This window comes from Hemiscyllium ocellatum, chromosome 7 (assembly GCF_020745735.1).
Source record: "Hemiscyllium ocellatum isolate sHemOce1 chromosome 7, sHemOce1.pat.X.cur, whole genome shotgun sequence".
Classification (NCBI taxonomy): domain Eukaryota; kingdom Metazoa; phylum Chordata; class Chondrichthyes; order Orectolobiformes; family Hemiscylliidae; genus Hemiscyllium; species Hemiscyllium ocellatum.
In genome coordinates, this window is record NC_083407.1 from 33,233,033 (window position 1) to 33,254,888 (window position 21,856).

Here is a 21,856-nt window from a genome sequence, read left to right on the forward strand (position 1 = left end):
TGTGACAAAAAGATATTACCCATCTTAAGAGGCCAAGACACATAAATAGAATGTGGGACAGTGCTTCACTGGAGGCTCACTGATGATGTTGCCTAACATGGTGACATAACATCTGAAAACAAACTTACCAGCTCAGCAAGCAAACTTACAACTTTGACCTCAACCTCAGCTATCAATATTCTCAAACATTGCAAGTATGGATGAGTGTTTCAATAACTGCACCGAGACAAGGTCATAGTTTTGCAATGTTATGGAAATGGAAGATGACAGTCTTTATAATGTAGAGAGTACAGCGTTGCAAGCTTGATTCAATATAAAATGGAGTACTGTGGTTGTGTACAACTCGATTCAAACTGAGAGGTTAACTGGGGTCAAGTAAGTGTGCTGAAAATGTGTTGCTGGAAAAGCGCAGCAGGTCAGGCAGCATCCAAGGAGCAGGAGAGTCAACGTTTCGGGCATGAGCCCTTCTTCAGGAATGAGGAAAGTGTGTCCAGCAGGCTAAGATAATAGGTAGGAAGGAGGGACTTGCGGGAGGGGCGTTGTAAATGCGATAGGTGGAAGGAGGTTAAGGTGAGAGTGATGGGCCGGAGTGGGGATGGAGACGGAGAGGTCAGGAAGAAGACTGCAGGTTAAGAAGGCTGTGCTGAGTTTGAGGGATTAGACTGAGACAATGTAAGGGGAGGGGAAATGAGGAAACTGGCGAAATCTGAGTTCATCCCTTGTGGTTAGAGGCTTCCTAGGCGGAAGATGAGGCGCTCTTCCTCCAGCCGTTGTGTTGCTATGGTCTGGCGATAGAGGAGTCCAAGGACCTGCATGTCCTTGGTGGAGTGGGAGGGGGAGTTGAAGTGTTGAGCCACTGGGTGGTTGGGTTGGTTGGTCCGGGTGTCCCAGAAGTGTTCTCTGAAACGTTCCGCAAGTGCCTCTGGACTTGTGGAACGTTTCAGAGAACACGTCTGGGACACCCGGACCAACCAACCCAACCACCCTGTGGCTCAACACTTCAACTCCCGTTCCCACTCCACCAAGGACATGCAGGTCCTTGGACTCCTTCATCATCAGACCATAGCAACATGACGGCTGGAGGAAGAGCGCCTCATCTTCCGCCTAGGAACCCTCCAACCACAAGAGATGAACTCAGATTTCTCCAGTTTCCTCATTTGCCCTCCCCCCCAACCTTGTCTCAGTCCCAACCCTCGAACTCAGCACCACCTTCCTAACCTGCAATCTTCTTCCTGACATCTCTGCCCTGACCCCCTCTCCGGCCTATCACCCTCACCTTAACCTCCTTCCACCTATTGCATTTACAATGCCCCTCCCCCAAGTCCGTCCTCCCTACCTTTTATCTTAGCCTGCTGGACACACTTTCCTCAGTCCTGAAGAAGGGCTCATGCCCGAAAAAGGGCTCATGCCCGAAACGTCGACTCTCCTGTGGTTGGATGTTGCCTGACCTGCTGAGCTTTTCCAGCAACACATTTTCAGCTCTGATCTCCTGCATCTGCAGTCCTCACTTTCCCCTTCAAGTAAGGGTGTGCAATATTTGTGATAAAAGTTAAAAGTGATAGCTTCTGTCTTACCAGTGTTCAACAGGAAGAAATGATGCCTCATCTAACACTGATGCCAGACAAACATCTTGACAACACAGGGATAGTGCTTTGATTGAAAGAGACAAAGTTTATGGTGAAATTTTAGTCAATATGTTCAGATTATGTCATCAAGAAGCAGCAGATAAATGAGGAAGGGGATGGAGCAGTACAGGAATTATAGCTTTTGGAGTAATGCTGGCTTTGGTGGTAAAGGTAAAAATAAAACCAAAAACAGATAGTTTCACAAATTGGCAACCAGAAGACATGCATGAAAAATGGTTTAATCAGGTCAAAGAGGTAGAGAGGTCAAAGTGGAGAGGAGATGACATTATAGCTTGTTGGCATCAAAAGATTAGAGGCTGTTATTGCTGTTGACAGGTTGTATGGGCACCTGATTGTGAAATCAAAATCATTAATTTAGAAGACAGATTTAAGAAAAAGTCCTGGCCAAATCTTGAACAATAATGTGATGCTGAAATTCTGTATATCCATCCCTAAGATTTTAATCAGTCTGAGTTATTTTTTGACATTAGAAGTGCACATATGATCCATTAATGGTGGCGATGGCTCTCATTAGGGGGAAATGAGATTAGCTTTTTCTATCACTTTTGCCATTTCAAGAACTAGCAGCCTACTCAGATTGTGATATTCTGGAGAGTTCACATATCAATGTCAAAACCTGTGGCATCTCTGCCCATGAGTGATTATGATCAGGTCACCTTTGGCTGGGTGCCCTAATGAAGAATTTATTTTCCTTCAGAGGAAACTATTGATCCATCATAAAATAATTTAATGACTAAACTAATTTTAAAGCAAGACACACTGTGGTTTAATTATGAACGGTGAGCAAAATGCTTAGCAGCCCCAATCATTTATATTAAGGGTCAGCAGTGTTTTAGGCGAATTTAAAAAAAAAACCTTTTAATTCCTTGATGTGGAGTCAGCAAAAAGTAAAATATATTCTATAACGACTCATCCAGTATCAGTTCACTCTGAATTACAGGAAGAAGATAAATGATTAGGATGATTAAGATGATGAGATGATTCATCTCCCCAGTTGCTATAATAACGACCATTGGCTGAATCTTATATTTTTTGGCTAAATGTAAGTTATGTTGAGTTTTCAGAGGGTTGGTCAATGTGAGACTTCATGAGTTATCTCATTCTATCTGACCAAATTATGAGGTAATCCCAAAACAGCTCCCAAAATATCCTAGAATTCATCAGCAGCTCTTGCAACCATGCTACATTTAAAATCCCACAGTGTACCTGGATAAACACTGTCAGTCCGGAGGTGCATTTCTTGACATTTCGATTAAACGGGCCTATCAGGAAAAATCAGTACCTCACTTTACAGCATTATTCTGGAGGTTCTGCTGGATGGGATTGTGAAGAGATCATACTTTGACCTCCCCAAGAACCATCAGTGGAGGCCACAACATCAGACTCTGCCAGCTATTTCAAGGTTTTCAGCCAAGATAGACATTCTCAGCCATCTGGAAATTGTACAGAAATATAAGAATGCTGACGACCTTCTCCACTCTGCCATGGTAAATTTTACAATTTTCTCTTTGATTACACAAACTCATACTATTTTCACTCCTGTATCCACCTTGGTTTACATCCCACCGCTCTCATTGTTACTTGTAACATCTTCCTCACATTTGTCACCCATACAACCTACAACATCACTAACCATACATACCCTCTCTGCTGCCTACTCACATGATCAGGGCACCTCTTCACCTGCACCAAACACATTAGCTGTGCCATGCACTTTTATCTCCTATAATACTGTCCTCTTTCCCATTGCAGAAGGAATTCAGCCCATAATAGGGTAGATAGAATCAAGAATGGTGATGTACTGCTTGTCATTTGGCTCCTCATCCCTTATGCAGAAAAGATCCTGACCCGAGCCATCCCAAAGCAGGGCTTGGACTAGTATCAGAGGCTGCTCTTGTCTTACTGCATCTGGAATCCCTGAGCAAAGGGATTGATTGTGATATTGTGAGGCTCATATCACTGGCTGAGGGGGAAAGTGTCTGAAGGCAAGGCAGAGCAATGCAAGCCGGGATGTTATGAGCATTCAGAGAGGCTCAAAGTGAATAAGCACTATGACAGCTAGAGCAGAGTCCACAGATACAACCTGCAGCAGTCCATGAGCTTGGTGTGTGTCTCTGAGCTCACAGTGTCTTTGCTGCAATACTACAGCGATAGTTGTCAATGCGGCAAGGTCCAATAGCATTGCAGAGATTAGACTTACAGTGTGGAAACAGGCCCTTCGGCCCAACAAGTCCACACCGACCCGCCGAAGCGCAACCCACCCATACCCCTACATTTACCCCTTACCTAACACTACGGGCAATTTTAGCTTGGCCAATTCACCTGACCCGCACATCTTTGGACTGTGGGAGGAAACCGGAGCACCCGGAGGAAACCCACGCAGACACGGGGAGAACGTGCAAACTCCACACAGTCAGTAGCCTGTGCCATGAGGCGTCTCAGAGGTTGGCACATCTCAATTGCCATCACCTGTGGAGATGGAGTGCATTTTACGGATGCTCACAAAGACATTGCTGCAAGATGTTGGTGCCTGTTTTCAACATGGAAGACATTTGAAACAAGGGGGGGAGGGGACAAACTGGTTGTTTAAGAAGGAAATTGAAGGGAAAGTTAGAACAAGGGAAGTCAAGAAAGACAACTGTATCAATGAAGCAGAAAACTCAAAAAGGGATCATGCTGTAAGGTTGAGTGAAATAGGAGTTGATGTGAAGGGTGAGGGCAGTAACAAAGCAAAAATGCTATATACGAATGCACAAAGCATTAGAAATAAGATAGATGAGCTTGAGGCTCTTCTGGAAATTGGCAGATACGATATTGTGGGGATAACTGAGACGTGGCTTCCAGGGGACAAAGCCTAGGAAATGAATAGTCAAGGCTACACGTGCTAGCGTAAGGACAGACTGACGGGCAGAGGGGGTGGGGTGGCCATGTTGGTAAGGGATGATATTCAGTGCCTTGCGTGAGGGGACCTAGAATCAGGGGATGTAGAGTCAGAATGGATAGAGCTGAGAAATTCTAAGGGTAAAAAGACCCTCTTGGGAGTTATCTACAGGCCCCCAAACAGTAGTCTGGATGTCAGATGTGAGTTGAATCAGGAGTTGAAATTGGCCTGTCGCAAAGATGTTACTACAGTTGTTATGGGGGCTTTCAACATGCAGGTAGACTAGGAGAATCAGGATGGTATTGGACCTCAAGAAAGAGACTTTGTGGAATGCCTCCGAGATGGATTCTTAGAACAGCTGGTACTCGAGCCTACCAGGGAGAAGGCAATTCTGGATCTGGTATTGTGCAATGAACCAGAATTGATCAGGGACCTTGAAGTGAAGGAGCCATTGGGAAATAGTGATCATAATACAATAAACTTCAATCTGCAATTTGAGAGGGAGAGGGTACAATTGGAAGTGACAATATTTCTGTTGAATAAAGGGAACTATGGAGCTATGAGGGAGGAGCTGGCCAAAGTTCAATGGTGCAATGCCTTAGCAGGGATTACAGTGGAGGAACAATGGCAGATATTTCTGTGTATAATGGAGAAGATGCAGGATCAATTTATTCCAAAAAGGAAGAAAGATCCTAGGAGGAGGCATGGGTGGCCGTAGTTGACGAGAGAAGTTAAGAAACATATAAAGTTAAAAAAGAAAAAGTATAACATAGCAAAGATAAGTGGGAAAACGGAGGACTGGGAAGCTTTTAAAGAACAACAGAGGATTACTAAGAAGGAAATACGCAGAGAAAAAATGAGGTACGAAGGTAAACTGGCCAAAAATATAAAGGAGGATAGTAAAAGCTTTTTTAGGTATGTGAAAGGCAAGAAAATAGCTAAGACTAAAATTGGGTCCTTGAAGACAGAAACAGGGGAATATATATAACGGGGAACAAAGATATGGCAGAAAAATTGAATTGGTACTTCAGATCTGTGTTCACTGGGGAAGACACAAGCAATCTCCCTGAGGAAACAGTGGCTGAAGGACCTGAACTCAAGGGAATTTATATTTGCCAGGAATTGGTGTTGGAGAGACTGTTAGGTATGAAGGTTGATAAGTCCCTGGGGCCTGATGGTCTACATCCCAGGGTACTGAAGGAGGTGGCTCGAGAAATCGTGGATGCGGTGGTGATTATTTTCCAGAGTTCGATAGATTCGGGATCAGTTCCTGCGGATTGGAGGTTGGCTAATGTTATACCACTTTTTAAGAAAGGTGGGAGAGAGAAAGCAGGAAATTATAGACCAGTTAGTCTGACCTCAGTGGTGGGAAAGATGCAGGAGTCTATTATAAAGGATGAAAGTATGACACATTTGGATAGCAGTAACAGGATAGGTCAGAGTCAGCATGGATTTATGAAGGTGAAAACATGCTTGACTAATCTTCTGGAATTTTTTGAGGATGTAACTTTGAAGATAGACGAGGGAGATCCAGTAGAGGTAGTGTACCTGGACTTTCAGAAAGCTTTTGATAAAGTCCCACATAGGAGGTTAGTGAGCAAAATTAGGGTGCATGGTATTGGTGCAAAGTATTAACTTGGATTAAAAGTTGGTTGGCTGAGAGGAAACAAAGAGTAGTGATAAACGGCTCCATTTTGGAATGGCAGGCAGTGACCAGTGGGGTACTACAGGGATCAGTGCTGGGACCGCAGCTTTTTACAATATATATTAATGATACAGAAGATGGTATTAGTAATAACATTAACAAATTTGCTGATGATACTAAGCTGGGTGGCAGGGTGAAATGTGAGGAGGATGTTAGGAGATTACAGGGTGACCTGGACAGGTTAGGTGAGTGGTCAGATGCATGGCAGATGCAGTTTAATGTGTATAAATGTATGGTTATCCACTTTGGTGGCAAGAACAGGAAGGCAGATTACTACCTAAATGGAATCAATTTAGGTAAAGGAGCAGTACAAAGAGATCTGGGTGTTCTTGTAAACCATTCAATGAAGGTAAGCATGTAGGTACAGCAGGTAGTGAAGAAGGCTAATAGCATGCTGGCCTTCATAACAAGAGGGATTGAGTATAGAAGCAAAGAAGTTCTTCTGCAGCTGTACAGGCCCTGGTAAGACCACACCTGGAGTATTGTGTGCAGTTCTGGTCTCCAAATTTGAGGAAAGACATTCTGGCTATTGAGGGAGTGTAGCGTAGGTTCACGAGGTCAATTCCTGGAATGGTGGGACTACCTTACATTGAAAGACTGGAGCGACTGGGCTTCTATACTCTTGAGTTTAGAAGACTGAGAGGGGATCTGATTGAGACATATAAGATTATTAAAGGATTGTTCACTCTGGAGGCAGGAAGCATGTTTCCGCTGATGGATGAGTGCCTAACCAGAGGACACAGCTTAAAAATACAGGGTAGACCATTTAGGACAGAGATGAGGAGAAACTTCTTCACCCAGAGAGTGATGGCTGTGTGGAAAGCTCTGTCCCAGAGGTCGGTAGAGGCCCAGTCTCTGGATTCATTTAAGAAAGAGTTGGATAGAGCTCTCAAGGATAGTGGAATCAAGGGTTATGGAGATAAGGCAGGAACAGGATACTGATTAAGGATGATCAGCCATGATCATATTGAATGGTGGTTCAGGCTCGAAGGGCAGAATGGCCTGCTCCTGCACCTATTGTCTATTGTCTATTGTGATCTGCATCGCTAGGTGTCCTGTTTGATTTCATTTTTTAGATTTCCTGATGTCAAGCTTTTTTTGGAGAATTTGGTAAGATCAAAATGTGTACACGAATTTGGCAAGTTGGGCTGTTATCAGTAACAGTCAACATTGCTTGACAACTCATCAGTGCCTCATGAGAATCTCACCATGGTGCTTTTGGAAAGCATAAAAATGATCTCAGTGTTGAGATGGGTTTTGTTGGAGTTCACTCCCAAGTTTGCTGCACATCTCACCATAGCCCCAGCTGTTTAGGCCATCTAAAGCTTCTGCTCCATATCTCGTTTGACTGTATATTTGACTATGGATTGATGTAGGAAATTGTTTTACAATAGAAGACCAAGGAAGGAATCAATTTTATTGAAACACATTTTAAGTCATGTTTGCTCTGCTACTTTGCAATCAGAATTGAACCATGTGGGAGGAGACAGCCTGACTCTGGGGGTTGGTGCATTAGGTGCGATTCACCTGGTGACACTTTTCTGATTGGTTTGTGGATTTGTGTGCAGTTGTGGGTGCCATGGTCATGACCCTGACAACAATTATCTGAATGGCTCCTGGACAGCAGAGAGTGAGTGTGAAAAATACTGCCAGACGTTTTTGGACTGCCGAAAGGACTGATTGGATCTGTCACCATCTTTTCACCAGAGAATGAGAGGTTTTAAAATACACACATCAGTCAGTCTGTGCCTCATGTGAAGAAGAGAACCTGAATGAAAAGATCATTGAACTGAAGGACATGTGAAACATAAAAGAAAATTCTTTGAATCCCGAGGACTGGTGCATTAAACATTCCTCGGTTTCTGCAATATTTATTTTCTCCTACTTTTTTTGTTTTTCTGTGAGGCTGTGTGGCAATTTTATGGGGGGTTAAAGTTGAAACAGTCAGAATTTATTTTTATCTGTGGTTAGAATCCATTTATTTGCCAAAAAAAGGTCATTCTCATTGAGTACAGAAACTTAGTCTGTGTGTTCTGTTAATCAGGATTTCTCCAACAGGTAAGTTGGGGACTTTGCATACTTTGATAACATTTTTAACTTTTGTGGTAATTTCAGGAATAGCAGAGCTTGGTTTAGGGCCATAGAATCATAGATGATACAGCACGGAAACAGACTCTCCAATCCAATTCGTCCATGCTGACCAGATATCCTAAATTAATCTAGTCTCATTTGCCAGTATTTGGCCAGTATTTGGCCCATATCCCTCTAAACCCTTCCTATTCATATACCCATCCAGATGCCTTTTAAATGTTGTAATTGTACCAGCCTCCATCACTTTCTCTGGCAGCTCATTCCATACACGCAATATCCTCTGCATGAAAAAGTTGCTCCTTATGTCCCTTTTAAATCTTTCCTGTCTCATCTTAAACAAATGTCTACTTTTAAACAATCTCTATTTTTAGACTCCCCTACCCTGGCAAAAAGACCTTAACTATTTACTTTATATATGGCTCTCATGATTTTATAAACTTCTGTAAGGTCACCCCTCATCCTCCGACGCTCCAGGGAAAATAAGCAAGTGCCCACAGCTCAAATTTTCTAACCCTGACAACATCCTTACAAATCTTTTGTGAACCCTTTCAAGTTTCACAACATCTTTCCCATAGTCATGATTTGGAGATGCCAGTGTTGGACTGGGGTGTACAAAATTAAAAATCACACAACACCAGGTTATAGTCCAACAGGTTTAATTGGAAGCACACTAGCTTTCAGAGCGACGCTCCTTCATCAGGTCATAGTGGAGGGCTCGATCGTAACACAGAATTTATAGCAAAAATTTGCAGTGTGATGTAACTGAAATTATACATTGAAAAATTGATTGTCTGTTTCCCATAGCAGAGAGATAAGAATTGTGATGTAACTGAAATTATACATTGAAAAATTGATTGTCTGTTTCCCATAGCAGAGAGATAAGAATTGCACACAGTCTTCCAAAAGTGGCCGAACCAAAGTCCTGTGCAGCCATAGCATGACCTCCCAACTCCTATACTCAATGCATTCACTAATAGAGGCTAAGTGTACTAAATAAAAGTAAGCATACCCTATCTACCTGTGACTCCACATTCAAGCAACTGTGAACCTGCACTGTAAGACCTTTTTGTTCATCCACACTCCCCAGAATCTTACCATTAAGTGAAAAGTCTGCCCTGATTTGCCTTTCCAAAATGCAGCATTACACATACATTTAAATTAAACTCCCTCTGTCATTGGCCCATCTGATCAAGATCCCATTGTACTCTGAAGTAACCTTCTTCGCTGTCCAGTACACCACCAATTTTGGTGTCATATGCAAACTTACTAACCAAAGCTCCTATCTTCACATCCAAATAATTTATGTTAATGATAAAAATCAGTGGACCCAGGACCAATCCTTGGGGTACACCACTGTCAAAGGCCTCCAGTCCGAAAAGCAATCCTCCATCACTACTCTATGTCTTCTACCTTTGAGCCAATTTTGTATTCCAATGGCTATTTCTATTTGTATTTCCACATGATTTAACCATGTTAATCAGGCTACCATGCATTTCCAGTACCATACACCAGTGAGGCGTGACACTCATTCTTTTCATTCATGAGATTTGCCAGTCGCTGGCTAGGCCAATATTCGTTGTCTCTGGAGACGCTGGTGGTGAGCTGCCTTCTTGAACTGTTGCAGCCCATGGGGCGTAGGTACATGGTGTCGCATAGAAAATAAATGTCACACTTTATTGTAGTATCATATGAGAAATCAAACCTTGCTATTCCCAGAGTCATCCAAAAAGTTAAAAATGTTAACAAAGCACAGCCGTGCACCAGAATAAAAAGAAATTAGATGAAATGTAGATCAGAAGGTGAGCTTCTTACTTCAGAATGCCAAGCCTCTGACCTATTGGTGTAGACAGAGTATTAATATTAGATTAGATTAGATTACTTACAGTGTGGAAACAGGCTCTTTGGCCCAACAAGTGCACACCGACCCGCCGAAGCGCAACCCACCCATACCCCTACATTTACCCCATTACCTAACACTACGGGCAATTTAGCATGGCCAATTCACCTGGCCCGCACATCTTTGTGACTGTGGGAGGAAACCGGAGTACATGGAGGAAACCCATGCAAACACGGGGAGAACGTGCAAACTCCACACAGTCTCAGGCGCTGTGAGGCAGCAGTGCTAACCACTGTGCCACCGTGCCGCCCACCAATAGCAGTGGTCCAGTTCAGTTTCTAGCCAACGATAACCACCAAGATGTTGATAGTAGGAGACTCAGCAATGGTAATACCAGGGATTAACAGAGACAATGGTTGGATTCTTTCTTTTTGGACATAGATATTGCCTGGCACTTGTGTGATGGAACTTGCAAGTATACTGCTTTTTTGTTGCTGCTACTGGGAAATACATCTGACCATCATTATTGGATAGGGTGTGATTAAAAAAAAGGAAACAATTCTTTTGCTTCATTGATCAAGTTAAATTAGAGGATATCTAAAAAGATAATACACTACTCATTACCTTTGTACAAAGGCTCAATTATATTTTGCCTGTCTCTTTCAGGCCACAAGGTCCAATGGATATAGATAGGTACATCTCAAATTTAATTACTGCCAGTTAGGTCCTGAAGCCAAAAGTAAGCTAATTATTTCTCTATCAATTGCAACTGCTTATAAATTTTTGACTTCCTCCAAAGTCAGAGATGTCAGCAGAAGCTGACTAGCTCACATTCTCTTTCATTAATGCTCCTTTTGTAGTGGTCCTCAGAGAGGAAGTGTGATACCTGTAGTCTGGAAGTGTGACAGGTAAAGGCAAGTTAGATGGATATGATGAAGAAATTCTGCCATAGCTGTGGCTCACTTTGTACAATCTTATCTCTGGGGTAGATAATCTAATGTAGATTTGTGGGATGCTACGCTAGTGGGGTTTATTTGCAGTGACAGAGTCTATGTAATGTTTGGAGAACTGTGTTGCTTTGCCATCATGGCCTAGTACAGTTTCAATTCAACTATGAATCATGATTGGAGTCAGACCTGGCACATAGGAAGATGGTTGTGGAGGTCAGTCATCTCAGCTCCAGGACATCACTGCAGTAGTTCCTCGGAGTAGTGTTCTGGGCCATCTTCAACTGCATTATCAGTCGGATTTTCACTGATGATTGTGCATTGTTCAGCATCATTTATTGCTCCTCAGATACTGAAGTAGTCCATGTGCAAATGCAACAAAACCTAGAAAGTATCCAGGCTTGGGCTGTCAAGTGGCAAGTGATCTTCACACTACACAAATGTCATGCAACAACCATATCCAATAAGAGACAATCTATACATCATTCTTAGACATTCAATAGTATTGCCATCACTGAAACCCCCACTGTCAACATCTTGGGGATTACCATTGTCTAGAAACTCAGCTAGACTCCCCATATAAATACAGTCGCAATAAGAGCAGGTCAGACACTTTTCAATATTCTTCACCACATTGTGTGCTTTTTTTGTTCCTTTTTATGCTAACCCAGATTTTCCTCATCTGCCATAATTATCTTGTCCTCACTTTAGTATGTTGCTTCTTCCTTGAGATGAATTTCTGCTGTGCCTCCCAAATTATCACTTGAACCTCCTGCCATTGCTGCTCCACTATCTTCCCTGCTAGGCTCCCTTTCCAATCACAGTTCCCTCCATGGCTTTTGGCAAAGACCGTTCCCTCTGTGACTACTAGTCAGGTCCACACCCCCCAAAAAACCACCCTCCCTTCCTGGCACCCTCCCCTGCCACCGCAGGAATTGCAAAACCTGTGCCCACACCTCCTCCCTCACCACCATCCAAGATCCCAAAGGAGCCTTCCACATCCATCAAAGTTTTACCTGCACATCCACCAATGTCACTTATTGTATCCGTTGCCCCCGATGCAGTCTCCTCTACACTGGTGTCACTGGACGCTTCCGAGCAGAGCGCTTCAGGAAACATCTCCAGGACATCTGCACCAATCAACCCCACCACCCCATGGCCCAACATTTCAACTCCCCCTCCCACTCTGCCGAGGACATGGAGGTCCTGGGCCTCCTCCACCGCCACTCCTTCACCACCCGACGCCTGGAGGAGGAACGCCTCATCTTTCGCCTTGGAACACTTCAACCCCAGGGCATCAATGAGGACTTCACCAGTTTCCTCATTTCCCCTCCCCCCACCTTACCTCAGTTCCAACCGTCCAGCTCAGCATTGTCCTTATGACCTGTCCTACCTGCCAATCTCCCTTCCAACCTATCCGCTCCACCCTCCTCTCTGACCTATCACCTCTATCCCCATCCCCATTCACCTAATGTAATCTTTGCTACCTTCCCCCACCCTCCTCTCTGAACTATCATCTCCATCCTCACCCCCATTCACCTATTGTACTCTATGCTACCTTCTCCCCAGCAGCCCCCACCTCCCTGCCCATCTCTCCACCCCCTCCCATTTATCTCTCCACCTTGGAGGGCCTCCTGCCTTTATTCTTGATGAAGGGCTTTTGCCCAAAATGTCAATTTTCCTTCTCCTCGGATGCTGCCTGACCTGCTGTGCTTTTCCATCACTACTCTTATCTAAACCCTCCCTTTCCAATCAACTCTGGTCTACTCCTCCCTCATATCCTTGTAGTTAAATTTACTCAATTATAATAGGTTACTTCTGATTCCAGCATCTCCTTCTCAAACTGCAGAGTGAATTCTGTAATATTATGACCACTGCCCCATAGCGATTCATTCACCTTAAGGTCCTAATCAAGTCTACCTCATTTCACATTACTAAATCTAGAACTGCCTGTTTCCTAGTAGGCTCTACCACAATTTACTCCAAAAAATCATGTTGGAGACATTCTACAAATTCCTTTTCCTCTAGCAACCTGATTTTCCCAGTGCACGTGCATATTGAAGTCCTTCACAATTATTATAATAATGCCATTTTTACATGCTTTTCCACCCCTGATGTATTTCCCTCCCCACATCCTGACTACAGCTGGGAGTCCTGTACACAACTACCACTTTTTCATTTGTGATTCCTCAACTTTACTGAAAGAGATTTCATTGAAAGGACAAGGGCACCAAATGCTTGGGAACTCCACCACCTGCAAGTTCCCTCTCAAATCATGCACCATTCTGACCTGGAATTTTATCACTGATCCTGCATCGTTACTTGTCAAAAATCATGGGTTTCACTTTCTAACAGCACTATGCATGCTTCTTTAACACAAGGACTGCAGTTGTTCACGAAGGCAGCTCACCACCATCCACTGCAGAAGAATTAGGATGGGCAACAAACCTGGACGGAGCCCATGAGGCCCACACTCCCATTATGTACCAAAAGAAACCATAAAAATTGGAATGAAGTCAGACTGTCCATAAGAACCTACCAAAGAGAATCACCTGAAAAGGATGGCAAATTTCCCCATTTTCTGATCCGTTCTGAAACTACCTAGGCAATTTAATTGTGTAAGGTTATGGAATAACCTATCAGTTCACTAACTTCATACAATAGACATTTACCTGGAAGAGAAAGGGCACAGCTATAAATTATACATTCATAAACCACGGTCCTGAAATAACTTGCCATGAGCAAGTGCCTTGTTGATTGCTGGGAAGGAATCATATGATCAGCCAATTTACCCTTTTTTGACATTTAAGAGAATACTTTTGCACAAGGCAACAAGAATAGAAAAGGAGAAAAAAATGTATATGAAGCACTTTGTTGAGTGGATTCCCTTTCTCTCTCTCTCTCTCGTTCTCTGTCCGTCCATTATCCAAGCTTGGTGCTTCCTGTTGTTTGATCAGTATCATGCAATGAAAAGTATTTTAAAAATCAATCGACCAGTTAGTATTCCCAGAAGAACAGATGTACTTCTCCATGCCATAGGACTATAAGTTGCAGAAGCAGATGTAGGTCATTCAGCCTCTCAAATCTGCTCCTCCATTCAATAGAATTAGGGCTAATCTGATAACCTTCAAATTCACTTTCAAGCTTATCCCCATTATCCTGACTTCTCTTAATAATTAGAAATATGTTTCCCTCAACCTCAAACTTACTTAACAACCCAGCCCTGATAGCCCTCTCCAACAAAGCATTCCACAGATGCACTGCAATCTAAGAGAAAATAAGTCATTATCTTCACTGCCTTCAATGAGCAATCTCTTGCTCTGAGACTGTGCTCTCTTGTCCTAGATACTCCCACAAAGGGGAAATGACTTTTCTGTACCTACCTTAAGAACCTTGCATGCTTCAATAAGGACTCCTTCCAATCTCCTAAACCTCATGAACCATCACAGGACTCCTTCCAAAGCCACTACATCTTTTCTTGGCTAAGGGGATCAAAATATTTCACAGTATTCCCTGTGCCTTGTGAAATTTTACATAGTTCTCTTTGAATGGAGGTCAACATTTCATTTGCTATCCTAATTACCTGCTGAATTTGAATGTTAGCTTTTTGTAATTCATGCACAAAGACCTCCAAAAAAAACCATTAAGCTCAGCCTGAAGCGATGCAAGTTACCAATTTACAAATTCCCTGTGCCAGTGACTTCTATTGAACATCGAAAGCACTTCATTTACCTTTATAATCTAGTCCTGTGTGCATTTGTGTATGAAGCCTTGAATACATGTGTGAGAGAGAGTTGAAGCATCTTTATTAATTTTACTGAAATGATGTGTTTAGTGCAGTAAATATCACTCTCTTTTCTTCGAAAAATGTATAAAAATATGTGTCAACTTATTTGCTTCTTTTATGACAACAGCATTTTAGTCCAACACTGATTTGGTAAGCGTAGCCATTTTAAATAAAAACACTTGCGATGGTCAAACAAGTGAGATAAGAGTGCAGCCATTGTATCTTCTTCTCACCTGCACTTATCACACACAATTCTGACTTTGATCAAAGCCACTGTTCCTTTATCACTGTTGGGTCAAAATCCTAAAACCTTCGACCTAACAAATCTGAAGAAGTACCTTCACCTCCTGGACTCCAGCTGTTCAACAAGATGGCTTACCACTGTCTTCTGTGCGCATGAACTTTGTCAATCACTTGTAATATGAATAGCTTTGAGCAGCAATATAAGAAAAATGAGAAACAAAAACTGTGGCAAAGGTTGATTGTAAAGAAACACTGAAATTCCTTAAGATTGATCTGAAATGCAAATGGAAAATGCAGCACCAGAAGTCTGAAGAAGAGTCATTATTGTTTTGAAATGTTGACTCTCTTCATCTTTCCATAGATGCTGTCAGATCTGCTGAGTTTATCCACAATTTTCTACTTTTAGTTCAGATAAGAACAAAGAAAGAATAATACAGCACAGGATAGGCCATTCATCCCTCCAAACCAGTGCTAACACAATTTGCCCTTCCGTACTAAAATTGTCTTCATTCATTGGATTCTTCTTTTCCATTCCTATTCATGTATTCATCTGGCTGCTTCTTGAACCCAGCTGTTGTGTCTGCTTTCACCACCTTCACCTACAGCACATTCCAAGCCCTTACCAGCTTTTGTGTGAAAAACTTGCCTTGCACAATTCTTTTAAGCTCTTACACACTCACCACCACCCCCGCCCCCCAACCCCCACCCACCTCATACTTTGAGCCTGTGTCCCCTAGTAATTGACCTCTCTATCCTAGGGGGAAAAAACCTCATACTTCCTACTCTATCCATGCCATTCACAACCTTATAAACTTCTATCAGGTCATCCCTCAATCTCCTGCATTCCAGTGAAAACAATACCAATCCAGCCAACCTGTCTTCATAGCTAAAATCCCCCCATACCAGGCAACATCCTGGTAAACCTTTTCTGTACCCTCTCCAAACAATCCACATCCTTCAGATAGGTTGGTGACCAGAACTGTGCACAATATCCCAAGTGTGGCCCAATTAAAATTCTAAAAGCTACAGCATAACTTGTCTATCTTTATATTCAATGCCCCTTCCGATGAAGGCAAGCATGCCATAAGCTTTTTTTTTAACTACTTTATCTACTTGTGCTGCCACCTTCACTAATCTTGGGCTTGCACATCCAGTTCCCTCTGCATATCAATGCTCCTAAGAGTTCTGCCACTCACTGTATAATGTCCACCTGTACTTGACCATCCAAAATGCATAATCTCACATTTGTCTGGATTAAACTCCATTTGCCATTTTTGTGCTCATGCCTCCAACTGACCTATCTCCTCTAAATCCTCAGACAATCCTCCTCGTGATCTGCAACAATACCAATCTTTATCTCGCCTGCAATCTTACTAATTAGATTTTCTAATTTCTAATCAGCCATATTTTCTTCCAAATCATTTATGTGGACCCAAGCAGAGGTCCCAGCACTGATCACTCTGGAACACCAGTAGTCACAACCCTCCATTTTGAAAAACATCTTTCCACTGAGGACCCATTGTCTCTTAAGACCAAGTCAGTTCTGTATCCATCTTGCCAGCTCAACCCTAATACCATGTCACTTCATTTGCTGTACCAGTCTGCCCTGAGAGATCTTGTCAAAGGCTTTACCGAAGTCCATGGAGAAAATATCAACTGTTTTTCCCTCATCAATCATCTTCATTACCTCCTCAAAACACTCAATCAAGTAGTGAGGCACCATCTCCCCCACAAACCCAGGCTGTCTTTCACTAATATGTCCATTTGCCTCTAAATGCTTATCCATCTTATCCCTGAGAATCTTTTCCAATAATTTCCCTACCACCGACATGAGACTCACAGGCCTGTAATTTCCAGGATTATCTCTGTAACCCTTCTTCAACAATGGGACAACATTGACTATTACTCCAGAATTTTGTCTTTTATCAAAGTAAAAGGAAACATGGTTTTGAGGCAGATTAGAAGTCACATTAATTGCCAAAGCAAATTCACAAATCCATTCCAAAGAGGTCACATCAGACTGGAAACATTAACTCTTGTTTGACTCTCCACTAATTTTGCCGGTGTTGCTGAGATTTTCACATACCCAGCTGGTGACATCCATTTGTCAATATCAGGTTTCCTAGAAAAAGCTGGTCAACTTAAAGTGCAGTTAAAGAATGGGCAATATATCTCAATGAGGCAGAATTAAGTTCTAATTCCATAAAGCTATGCAGTTAGAAACATATTTAATGAGTGATTTCCATATGGGCCAATAGTGGAAGCCCTGTTTTCTCTCTGGAATGGACAGACAAAAAAAAAATTCAATTACTTTGGAAACCTCTTGATTTTAGAAGGCAAGACTGTAGGTTGAAAATATGACCCATTTTATTCTTCACTTCTCCAAAAAAAAAGACATTGAAATTCAAAAGGTTCATAACCGCAATTCATGTGGCAATAATAAACTCAACACAGGACATTTTTGGCCTTTCTTCAGACAATTCGAAAATAGCACACACTTGTAAAACATCTTCACTCTACTGAAGTTCTCATAAGTCCAAAGTCTCAATAGTTTTATAATACAAAATGTAACTGCTGGCTAATTCTGAAGGTAGCACAAATCTCAGAAATCCCTTTAACCACAGTTCATTGTTGTACTCCCGATTAAAAAAGAAGACTAACCTTTTAGTTTCAGTGGTTTTTTTCCCTCAACCTGTTGCTGCTTTCCGTTTTGAGAAAGATATTGTCAGTCCCAACTCAATTGTACTCCAGCTACATGAACCAAGTCAACAGCTATAACATGAGGGATAAAGAAAACAATTTACCACACTTGTAAAGTTTTGAATAAGTCCTCATGAACTTTTGACTGCTCTGTAATTTATTAACAGACCTCGCATTGACAATCATACACATCCGACAGTGCAATCAATCCCCAGGTTCATGCATTTTCATAGGTCACCAGATCTTTCAATTCAAAACACAGAGAAACATGGGATGTCACATGTCGATAAACTGGCATACTCCCAAAGAGTTTTAAATGGAAAGAGTTTATGAAGAAAGGACTCAAAATATTAGCTCTGCTTTCTCTCCACAGATCCTGTCAGAGCTGCCAAATTACTCTAGCATAGAATACTTATTGAGCAAATAAAGGTAATTCAGTCCACCAAGTCCACACTGACTCATCCTGTTTGCTTAGCCCCATCTTTACATAGTTAACCCATCTCGCCTGCTCATCTTTGGACTGTTGAGGAAACCACAGTCCCCAGAGGAAACCCACCCAGACACGGTTCTGGAGAACTGGAGAACATGCAAACTCCATGCAGACAGTCACCCAAGGCTGGAATTGACCCCAAGGTCCCCGGCTGTATGAGGCAACAATGTTCACTATTATGCCCTCGTGTAATAATTTCTGCTTTTGTTTCAGATTTTCAGTATCAGCAGCACTTTGTTTTATTAAGCAGAGGAGAGAGATTGTGTCCTGAAGCAACTGCAAAAATTACCAGACAATTCAAGAGACTGGTCCAGAGTTTATGCTCAATGCTCAGCAAGACTTCTCATTCGCATAGCAACTGAAAGGATTTCCACAAATGGTGGTGAACTCATTATTAGGAATCGGAGGTCAGAATTTGAAGAGATGTAAACCACGCTGCCAACTTGTTTTATACTTTCTGTGTTAAGCTACAATTTATCCCATTCTGTTCTAACTGCCTCCTGGCTGGTGTGTGAGAAACCCTAAGTGACCTTTTCTCCAATGAAGCTTAATACTGACACAATAATTATGCTCCTGACAAATGCTGATGGGAGATGGACAGGTGACTTAAATAATCTTCATAATATATTTGGGAAAATAAAAGAATGCAAAATAAACTGTAAAGCGAAGAGTGTTTTCAGCATTTCCCATTTTCATTTTAATTTTCTCTATTCTCTCATTTCCCTTATCTACCTGTGGATAAGTACTCGGTTTTCATTCAACGACTCCTGTTGCTCATTCTGATGAAATTCAAAAAGTTGTCAGCAGGAGGTTTCAGATGTGAAACTTTCAAAACTTTATGTTCTACTTTTTTTTCCCCATGTGTTAAATCACTTCAATCATCTTTTCCTATTTCTGTTTTACCCATTAAGCAGCAGGTCATTCTTTCTCTTTTGTTCTTATTCTATTAAAATGATTGGTCATTTCTCAATCCTTTCAGTGCTGATGAATAGCTGTTTGTCGCAAGCATTCATTTGCTGTTCTCTCCACAGGCTAGAACAAATAAAATGAGCAGAATTGTTCCACAGAATTCAAGACTGCTGTCTGCAAGACAGGCATCACAATCTTCCCAGAGGCTGCCATCGAAATGGCCACCTTTGCATTTAATGTCCTTTTAATGACAGTGGGTGAGCTCCCAATACTGCTGGCTCAGTCAGAGGGCAGCAATTCCACAGCCCTTGTGACACCACCAGGAGAATTGTGTGCCACTCAGGCAAATCAGAGATCACGAGGGCACCTCAACACGGAGGTGCCCTTGAAAGCACAGAATTAAATGAAAAATTCAGAAGGGTTCAACTGAATGCTGCATTGCAGCTAAGGCTCCTCTGACAGCACTATCCATACCCACAACCTCTGCCATCTAAGACAGGGGCAGCAGATAAATGGAAACACCACCAGCTGTAGTTTGCTTTCATACTGCACAGCACCCTGACATGAAATAATATTCTTGTTCTTGCATTGTTGTTGTGTCAAATTCTTGAAAATTATTCCTTACTGCATTCTGGGTGTCCACACACTGCAAGTACTGCTGCGGTTTAAGAAAGCAACTCACCACCATCATCTCATGGTCAAAAGGATTGAGCAATAAATGCCTATATTCAATGAAAAAAGAAGAAGAAAATCCCTTTTGGAAACTCCTCTCTGTGATTCATTTCACCTATCGGTGAAGTATTTTTTACCCACAACCACATTGTTGAAGTATGGAAACATAGAAAATAGGAGAAGGAGTATGACATTAAATAGGACATTGCTGCCTCACAGTGCCAGGGACCGGTGCCCAGTTCCACCCTTGGGTGATTGGCTGTGTCGAGTTTGAACATTCTCCCCGTGTCTGCGTGGGCTTCCACCAGGTGCTCCAGTTTCCTCCCACAATCCAAACATGTGTCAGGATAGGTGGACTGGCCAATGGAAATGCAGGGTTATGAGGAAAGGGGAAGTCGAGGTGGGGGGGGGGAAGTGGGTCAGGATGGGATGCCCTTTGAAATTCAGTGTGGACTCGATGGGCCGAATGGCCCGTTTCCATGCTGTGAGGGCTGTATGATTCTATATGACTTTTTTTCAACTATTCACAAAGAATGTATATAATGGTAATTGATTTTATGTAATTAAAGATTACTTACATGATGATTTAAATTGGCAAATGTTTCTGTCATCTTTAATCTCAATGTACTCATCTGTCAGAATCAGTTATAGTGGTAAATGACAGGAACATTGCTTAGAAAAATCCAAACCTGCTCAGAGTTCATCACACAATCACAGAATTGTTACAACAAAATTACCTTATAAATCATGACTTAGTGCCATTTTCCCACCTTTTTCCTATACTCTCGTAAGTTGTTTCTATTTAAATAATTAACTGATACCCTCTCGAATGCTTCAATTGAATCGGCAAGCATAAGAGGTGCAGTTAGTAAGTTTGCAGATGACACCAAAATTGGAGGTGTAGTGGACAGCGAAGAAGGTTACCTCATATTACAACAGAATCTGGACCAGATGAGCCAATGGGCTGAGAAGTGGCAGATGGAGTTTAATTCAAATAAATGTGAGGTGCTGCATTTTGGGAAAGCAAATCTTAGCAGGACTTATACACTTAATGGTAAGACCTGAGGAAGTGTTGCTGAACAAAGAGACAATGGAGTGCAGGTTCATAGCTCCTTGAAAGTGGTGTCGCAGGTAGATAGGAGAGTGAAGAAGGGGTTTTGTATGCTTTCCTTTATTGGTCAGAGTATTGAATACATTAGTTGGAGGGGTCATGTTGCAGCTGTACAGGACATTAGTTAGGCCACTGTTGGAATATTGCGTGCAATTCTGGTCTCCTTTCTATCGGAAAGATGTTGTGAAACTTGAAAGGGTTCAGAAAAGATTTACAAGGATGCTGCCAGGGTTGGAGGATTTGAGCTATAGGGAGAGGTTGAACAGGCTGGGGCTGTTTTCCCTGGAATGTCAGAGGCTGAGGGGTGACCTTATAGAGGTTTACAAAATGATGAGGGGCATGGATAGGGTAAATAGGCAAAGTCTTTTGCCTGGGGTTGGGGAGTCAAGAACTAGAGGGGATTGTTTTAGGGTGAGAGGGGAAAGATATAAAAGAGACCTAAGGGGTAACTTTTTCGCACAGAGTGTGGTACATGTATGGAATGAGCGAGAGAGAGAATCTAACCATCTCCCCCTTGATGTTCAATGGCATTACCATCACTGAATTCCCCCCTCCCCCCATTATCACCATCCTGGGGGTTACCATTGAGAGAGAATCTAACCATCTCCCCCTCCAGTAAGTGTTGGAGGCTGGTACAATTGCAACATTTAAGAGGCATTTGGATGGGTATATGAATAGGAAGGATTTGGAGGGATATGGGCCGGGTGCTGGCAGGTGGGACTAGATTGGGTTGGGATATCTGGTCAGCATGGACGGGTTGGACTGAAGGTTCTGTTTCCATGCTGTACATCTTTATGACTCTATGACAGTTCCAGACAGAGCATTCTAATCCAGAAA